This window comes from Anser anser (genome assembly GCF_964211835.1).
Source record: "Anser anser genome assembly, chromosome: 2".
In the NCBI taxonomy this organism is placed as follows: Eukaryota; Metazoa; Chordata; class Aves; order Anseriformes; family Anatidae; genus Anser; species Anser anser.
The window spans coordinates 115886243-115895174 of record NC_139721.1 but is presented as its reverse complement, the minus strand read 5'-3'; positions in this window follow the sequence as shown (position 1 = coordinate 115895174).

The window sequence follows — 8932 nt, the reverse complement described above, 5'->3', positions numbered from 1 at the left end:
TCTGGGTTCTTTCTAATGTGTTTTCATTTCTGGAGCTAATTGACTTCTTAGACAAGATATGTTGGGACCAAGTTTTCAAAGGTTTTTGGCTCAATAAAAAGATAATCCACAGGTTTTTTTTTTATATTTTTTATTTTTTTTTTAGTAGTAGTAGAAAAGATTAATCTTGGTTTCCAGCTCTGCAAGAGGCAGAGCACCACTGCATGCTGTTTCAGGGAGAGAAAACACATAGTTAAGCTCCTGGCTCATGCAACCCTCCTGGTTGTCACTCAGGGGTAACACTAGAGCCATTGCCTGGAGAAGAGGAGCATCTCACAATGTCTCCTAGTTTGTGTAGTAGGAAGACGGAGATCTGACCCACTTGATGCAGTTCCATATCCCCTTAGAGATTTTCTGCCTCCATCTCCATGGCAGCTGCATAATTTCTAATCCTGCTACCTCCAGAGAAACCAGAGCTCCAAGAGCTGGAGTCGCTCATTCTGAGGGAGGTAGTTACACTCATTCTCCTGGATGTTACTGTCTCCCATTTTGTTTTGAAAAGAGAAGCAAATCACCTAAGATGACTTCAGAGTCAGCTTGTCAGAAGATATTATGTAAATCAGCAAATCACATGGGCTTGTATTTCGAGCAGACAACTGAAAAGAGGGAAGTGTTTAGCTCTAGTGTAGTCTGAATTAACTGCCTGACTTTGAGGCACGAGATTGTCAAGTGACTTGTGCATTCAGATGAGATGTAAAATTGAAGGAAACCAATCATGTACCAAAACTAACTATCCAAGGAAAGAAATGCTATATATATGTATGTAGGTATGCATATATAAAAAATAAACAAAATAATAATAATAATAAAAGGTCCTATACACATACACACACACATACTTCTCATTTATATCCTCTTATTAAGCTGTCCCAGGGAAGCTACCTCATACTTCACAAAGTCAGGGTTTATAAACCATGCTGTTTGTTTCCATTTAAAATCTCTCGAGCTCTCCTTCCTCTCTTACAAGACGTTCAAACCTGTAGCTCTCAAGAGCAGCCTGGCAAAGCCCTGGGGAGGGAGTTGCTGCTATGTGCTATTGAATCTGCTTTCAGAAGGAGACCCTTTGGGCCCACCTACTTATAGATTCACATAACACTCATTTTGAATTAGGTTTCCTGCTAATCATCAGAGGCAGCACACGGCTGGTTACTGAAAGGGCAGGCACTGCTCTGAGGCCAGCCATTCCTCTGGGTTCTGCAGGCAAGGAGGCCATTACAGTGTCAAGGTCTGCAGGTAAAAACAGAAGTTCGGAGAGATGGCCCCAATGTGAGATCTCACAAGGCTCTTCCCAGACTTGCTCAGCAGTTCTGGAAATGCCTTTGGACAGCAGGAGAGACTTCTTTTCTCAACACCTGCTCAGCACTGGCAACACAGAGAGGTACATTTCTTCACCAAAAGTGAAGGGCCACTCTCCCAGCTATTGTGGTGCTCTCCTCCTCAAAGGCCTGGCCAGTCACACATCCAGTGGCTGGAAGCCCTGCCCGTAGCCCTGCAGACTGCCACATCTTGGTGGTGTTGCCTTCTAATGGCTGATGTAGAAACAGGATGAAGTAATTGAACAGCAGCAGGCTCGAAGCAGGGAGGAAGGTGGGCCTGTTTCTTCGAAGCCGAAACTCCTTACAGCATAATAATAGTGGGCTGGAAATACTGAATTTTGCACATCAGCATTTCAGAAGATTTCCATATGTATATTTCAGTGAATTACAGCTTATTTATATGTTCTGTAAGCACTCAAAATTCACTGGCAATACTTGACTTCCTGTGAATGATATTAATCTGCCCATACCCCCAGTACAACAACTGAAATGGTTTGTCAGTGTCTGCGAGTGCAAACGGGGCAAACACTTCTGAGGTCTCCATCCATTCGCTGTATTCCCTCTGCCATGTTGCAGGAAACCAGGCAGCAAGCCCTCCTCAAATGGGTCAAGGAAAAACCTCTGATATGAGCACTGAACATACCAGTTCCACTCTGTCCCTTCCTCCCCACCTCCACAACCCTGCGCAAACTGGAGTTAAGAAAGCACTTCATCTGATAACACCGAGAAAGGTCAGAGCACTGGGTTTAGCATTTTACTGGAAGAATAAGCAGCCTGACTCTCTGGAGTGCCAGGGACTGTGATCTAGTGGCCTGCACACAGGACCAGCAGCTATAAATTCCCCAGTCTTAATCCCTGCACTGACAATTACATCTCCTGTGACCTTGAGCAAATTGCTTAACCTTTCTGCTCTTGCTTTCTCCCATGGTGAAATTGGGAATCCCGCCTCTCCAGGCTGCTGTGAGAGTTAATTATTTAATGTGTGCACTTAAGTGTCCTTTTACTGGTGTCTGTTGTGTTCTTTGTGTTTATCAGTGTCTAACGCAGATGGTCACTGCAGTGCATGGACCTTCAGAGCCTGATGGGAGACCTCATGCTGCAATCTCATCTGCAAAAGACACCATCCAGCAGGCTTGGGGCAGCAAGGACTAAATGGAGGAGGCTACATGAGACCATTGACCTGGCAGACTGTCATTCCTGTAGTAAGTGCTGTAAGAGCTGTTTCCAGGGTGGAGGGAGAGAAGGAGCATGGACATGCTGCTGATGATTCAGACCATAAGGAGGTTACATCCCTTTTCTCTGCCTCATTGCCTGCTGCAGAAAGCAGGGCTGTGGCTTGGAGGTGGGGCAATGCTTCTCAGAGCTGCAGATGTGCAGTGCAGTGTGTGTGCTGCTTCTTGTTCAGGTCTACAGACAAAAAATAACCACAAACCCTTAACTTCAGAGGTGGGTGGGATCAGGTCCTTCATGACAGTTGCACTCTGAAAAGGGGAAGAAAGAAAGCGGCAGCAGTATGTGCTCCCACTGTTTCACTTCTCTCCGCACTTACATATCAATGTTACTTCATGTGCCATTAATTAGACTTAATAGTCTATACTTTATCTCTCTTGTCATAATAAATTAACTGTGAAAAATTTCAACAGGAAAGCACTCAAGTGATCTCGGCATTAACAGACTGAGTTTTTCTGAGACCTGAGTTCAGCAAAGTGCTTCAACATCTGCTTAAATTTGAGCATGTGCTTAGCTGAGTTGCAGACCGAGACAGTGCCAAGCGAAGGGCAGACCTCCAAGGTTAGGCTGCTCAGCCCTCCCAAGTGATGTTAGTAGCCCTGCCCCGGGCAAATGGTTGTCTCCATCCCAGTGGTGGAATTGCCTGCCTAAAGAAATAGAGGAGTGTGCCTTTCATTTGTCACTGATCTTCAGCTAAATGGAAGTCGTTCATTTGGAACCCAAATTTTCCAGCTCAAGTGGCTACATTTTGGCTTCCAAATCTGGCTGCTTGTATTTGAATTTCTAGTTAGGCAGGAAACCAGCTCTGAGAACTCTGGCTCCAGGCAGAACTGCATCTCAAATAAGCCAGCCCGAGCAAACATCACAGAAAAGCATTACACAGTGCTGGGGAAGGGGCGAGCTCTCAGAGCTGCTACCCAGCTCTTTTTGGTTCCAGCTTGGGTCAGAGATGTTCAGTCTCACATTCTCAGACCTGGAGGAAGTGAGCCATGGGAATCCATAACCTAAAAGAAGGCAGAGCAGCACTGCAGGAAGGGGTCTCCACTCTCCAGAAAGCATCTAAAACTAGATCAGTACTAGATTTTGCATAAGGTCACTAGAGTTGGAGTCTCTTTCCTCCCCACTAAAGCCAAACGAAGATCTGAAGGTCCCCAGATCTGACTGAAAGTGCTTGACACCTCGAGAGGTCAAAACTGTCCTATATAAAAATATTATCTGGAGCTTTTGAATGTTTTAGCTTCTGGTCCTGGCCCAAATTTGGAAGAACAAATGAATTCAAAACAGGAAGGGAAAAACAAACAAACAACCACAAACAACAGCAACAGTAAAACAAACAAACAAGATCCCACCAAGATCTCAAAGAGTTTGACATGAATTTTGTTTGTGGAGATTTGTTAGCTGTGTTTCTGGTTTTATTCTGAGTGGTTTTGTAAACTGCAAAGAGGAGCACTGACGCAAGAAGTAGCATGGCACAAAATAATCTAAGTTTATGACTTCAGAGCAAAAAGCAGAAGTATGTGCTGCTGTAAGGATTCCTTCTGTGCTGAGGTCCAAGGTCTGCATATATCTTTATTGATGAACTCCTTCAGGAACAAACAGCAGGCAAAGGCATGACATGAACCAAGTCGCTTGTTACTGCTGCAACCGGAATTCAGTCCCTGCCGCTGCCAATTAGAGGGCTAATTGAGAAGTGGATCTTGAGCCCCATCAGAAAATGCTATCTCAAGGAAATTTCCTGCCTCTCTTGATGGTACTGCGATACTGAGCCAGGGCAAGGCTGTGTTGACAGCCTCTGGGATAGGCACCATGAAGGGAAGTGTTGCTCAGGAAGAAAAGTATGATGCTTCAGTATTTATGCAAAGATTTAAAAAGCACATGCCATTTGGAAGAAAACAAGAATGCCTCTTTGTTTTCTTAGATTTAAGGGCTCATATCCCAAAGACCTGAAGCAAGTTATGCCTTAAAGTGCTAAGTTTGTATCATTAGAAATCTCCTGGAATATGGCATGATAGTCTTTTCCCATGGCACAATCACTTCAGGCTCTCTTCATTGAGGCCTAAGATAGCTTTACTTCTTCCGAAATTCTTTCAGAGTGCCCATTTAGTATTCAGGAACCCATCTTTGCCATCTTTGCTCTCCATCTACAGCCTCATCCCAAAAGCCAGTTGATCTGATTAGTTGTTAAGATCTCATATAGCCAGGACTCTTACATGAAATCAAAAGATTAAATCTAGATTAAATCTGATTGCCTGGTGGTACAACTTCACTGAAATTGTTTAAGTTTAAGCTGGGGGTTAATTTAGCTTAAAGTCATTAATTGTTTTGGGTAGCTCACAGTTCTTTACCTGAAAGACATTAAATACTCATTTACTTATTGCAAAACAGTTTTATATCGTGGCTGGTATCTGACATGGAAGGAAAGAAAAGCAAACTACCAAAAACTGCCAGGAAGCTGTAATCCTTGAGGAATTTTCTCCTATCTATAATGGTACTGCCTCAGTAATCAAAGTTTATTTGGGCCTATATCAATAGGAAGGCGTGAAACAGATCTTCTGTTGTGATCAGCAATGCAAAGTTCTTTTGGTAGCAGTAGGTTGAATCCCACCATAGGTACATAACTGAACCACCACCCAAACATGAACCATCATTTTGCCTTTTAGATTTTTTTTTCCTCATCTTCTTTTCCAAGTTTGTTTGCCAGACTCTGCACTTTTCAGCTATGACTGGAAACAGAAGTGCAGCAAGAGAGTATGAAGAAAGAGGATTTTTCTCCTAGGATTCCTGACCTGAGCAGAAATAGGCAGTACTGGAAATAGTGCAAAACCCATCTTCCTTGAACACTTTCCAGCCCATTTTTGCAGACTGTAGGCATTTGGGCAGTACAGATGAACTCTGGATAACCACCCAAATTTTTGGGTTTGTCCATCGCTAAAAATATCATGGACTGGAGGGCACTGTCTTGAACTGAGCCTGTAAGCATTTTGAAATTCACCCAGCCCTGGTTGAAGTGATCATTATAATCTGGCAGGGAATGCAATCTGGGTTGCAAACTGTAGTTATTTTTAAAATCATCTTGCCAAAGCCCTGTTGGAGACTGAAAAGGAAAAATCTTTTAGCCTGAACAGAATGATCAGTAATTTCTTATTCTTGAAGTAGCATTCATTTATGAGAAGCATACATAATAACACATTTCTGTAGGTAAGTTACATACAGCTAAGCAACAGTTAAGACTTGTAATCTTGCCATAGAGTCCAAAATAATAGTAATAACGACTTCCAAACCCTCCGAACTCAGTTACAATTTTTAGTTGCCACCTACTCATGGCCTCCCACGCACTCCGGGAAGCCAGCTAGCTTTCCCTGCTTCTCTGCAGCAAGCTCTCCACAAGCACGAGTACAATTATACACTAAACAACAAGGCTGAAGGTTTCCCTCTGCAGATGCCCTTCCTGTCTTCTCTTACAACACAAGAAACCAGAAATGTCATGTCCTGTTGTGGGCATGTGCACCAACATTGTCAGGCGAAACAAAGGGAAGGAAGCCCGGCTGCATTTGATGTATTTGGGAATTCCCTTCCCAAAGAAGCTTGGTGTTCCCAGACAGAAGGAAAACATTTAAGAGCAGCTTGCAATGGTGGTGGTGCGTAGGCTGTTATCAGGGACACCCAGCTTGGGAAAGCACATGGTTAAGCTGAGACCTGTGTGTAGAGCAGGATAGAGTAAGGGTAACAAGAGTGTGTGATCGATGCAAGGAGGACCCCAAGCAGAAATAAGTGAGGAGAGCATGAAGTGCAGAGAAAGTGCTGGGTTGAAGATTACAGCAGTATCACCAGTCTTAACGTGTGTGGAAGGAGAGACTCAGGGACAGAGGTGAAGGGCTGGCAAACCTCTTACTATTTTTATCTCCTATCTGCATGAGACAATGATGGATTATCTATGTTTAATAGGAATTTATGACCCAACGAGTGATATTTAAAGGGCTCAATGATGCATTTAATAACCAAACATTCTTCCTGATTAGTGCTCATTTGATCTCTTGAGAAAAGTGTTTCTCTGACTGAGATTTAAAAAAAGTGTCCTTGTCTCCCCATAGCTTGTACTGGAGTGCAGAGACATTGCAGACCTCAGTAGCAGATGAGAAATTAATTTTGCCTGAGAATGTGTGAACTGTTTAGCTTATACTCTGTGTGTTACTTCTCTCTCTCTTTCTGTTGCCATCATTTTAGGAGGATGCAGAAGTTGGAAAGCAGAAGTCCTGCTAATTCTTCTTTAAACTGACTTTTCCTTTCTTCTTCAGATTTATGAAGACTCTGAGCACTAATGCAACTTCTTAGCCATTTGCAAAGGTGAGAAAAAATGATAATCTCTATGATTTTAGTCATTTAAATAAAAACGTGAAGGAATGAACCTGCATCACTTGGCAGAGACTGTGTTTCTCCTTTTTCTCTATTTTTTGGGGGGGTTATTTTTCACAAATACGCTAGCTCAGATTCTCGGCTCTAAATCTGATGGGCAGAGAATTAAAGCAATAGGGGATTGGAGAAAGGAGCGTTATTTTTGGCATTGCTAATTTGCTCCCAGGAAGATTACTCCTTGTCCAGTACATGAGGAACATGCAGTGTCCTAAGAGGAACAGGTCTCTGTGTGTCTCTGGCCACATCCCTTCCTCTGTATCCCTTATGTTTTGTGGGATTACCCCTCAGGAGAGGAAATCAGCCTTCACCCATTCTTACATGTGGACAGAAGGAAGTGAAGGCTTGCTGTATTTTAAGAAGGCAGGGATGATCCCTGATGCTCGGTAGATTGATGTTCTTGAGCCAATGCAAAGGCTTGGAGGTGCATGACATGCACTTCCCACAGCACACTTGGCATTTTGGGCAGCACTGAATAATTCAATTACAGCTCCCATGGATTGAGGAGCCACTCAAGAGTCTGGCAAAGCCTCAGAGGGATCTGTCATGTTGGTTTGTGTGGATTCCTGGTCCTGTGTAGCTGTGAGCCTGTACTCTCCGCAGCACCCAGGGGCAGTTGGTCAGTACACTCCTAGGAACCTGAGGCTATGCCACGCTGCATGGTACCCAGGGTAATATGAGCTACAGCTTCTGATTTGTCTTGCCACTTCAATAATGGGTGAAGAATACATGTTTAAGATGTGTTTAGAACATCTGGTTTAGAACAGGGGGCTGCACAAGGCCCAGTAATGGAGAGTACAGACAACCTGCAACCAGCCAGGTCCCCGAGCCTTCCTTGTAGGGCAGGCAGCAGCCTAAATCCTTACCCAGGACACACACACAGAGGAGAGTGGCCATTTCTATCCCACCAGGTGTCACCACAAGAAGACGACACTACTGGCCTCTTGCCTGCTCCTCCCTTGGGGAGCTGCTGGTGTGTTTCTAGACCCAGTTGTCCAACCATGTACTTAGGAGGGTCATTATTAACCCAGCGAAGGCTTCTCCTTTCTACTCCAAGCCCCTCAAAAGCTCAGAAATCAGCTTCAGTGAAAGGCTCAGGAGTGTGCCCATGTCATCTATTCCCCTGCCATCCTGAACTTGCAGGCAAACATAAAATGACTGCTGCAATCCACGTATTGCATCATTCTTAATCTTCTGCTGCAGGAGCTCTGAAAGCAGGATTTGTACCAGGGAGCCACCAGCTGATGAATGGTGGCTGTTTCCTTCTCGTTTATTCTGTGACAACCTTCCTAAGTTAATTGCTGTTAGACAGACATGGGCAAACAAATCTTTACCCAACTCAACAGCCTTATGTTCTCCTATAACACAGGTTACTGTGACGCAGCAGATGAGTGAGAACAGTGAGGTCCTTCTTTCAGGGTTTCCTACAAATTTTCCCATGACAGAAGGGGATTGCATTTACCACCCACAGCAGAGTCTTCTCCCCCCACAAAAAATGTTAACAGCCTTTGGGGCTTTTCATTTTTCCATTCCCCTCAGAAAGGCAGCTTAGCTTCAATGATAAAAATAAACAAAGCAAATGAAATGTCCCCATGGAACCAAGTCTGGTTTAACTCAGCGGAGGGGCTCTTTACCCCCTTTCTTTTGTCAATTAGCTTGTTTCTGAAACCTGTATTTGAGTTTTTTATTTTTTTATTTTTATTTGGACTTGATTTATCTCTAAGTTTATCCAGCTAAGTTGGCTTCTAAAGCTCATTCTTGACTGCATCACAGTAAAAACATTATTCAACCCATGGCTCCCTACAGAAAGGGTTTTTTATAGCAGTTCATATGAGAAGTCACTTATGAATGTTGTTTGTATACTGTGCTATTCTAATATCATGTAAATAAAAAAGAAAATATATATTCTCCGTAACTTGATCTAAAGCTTTACATAG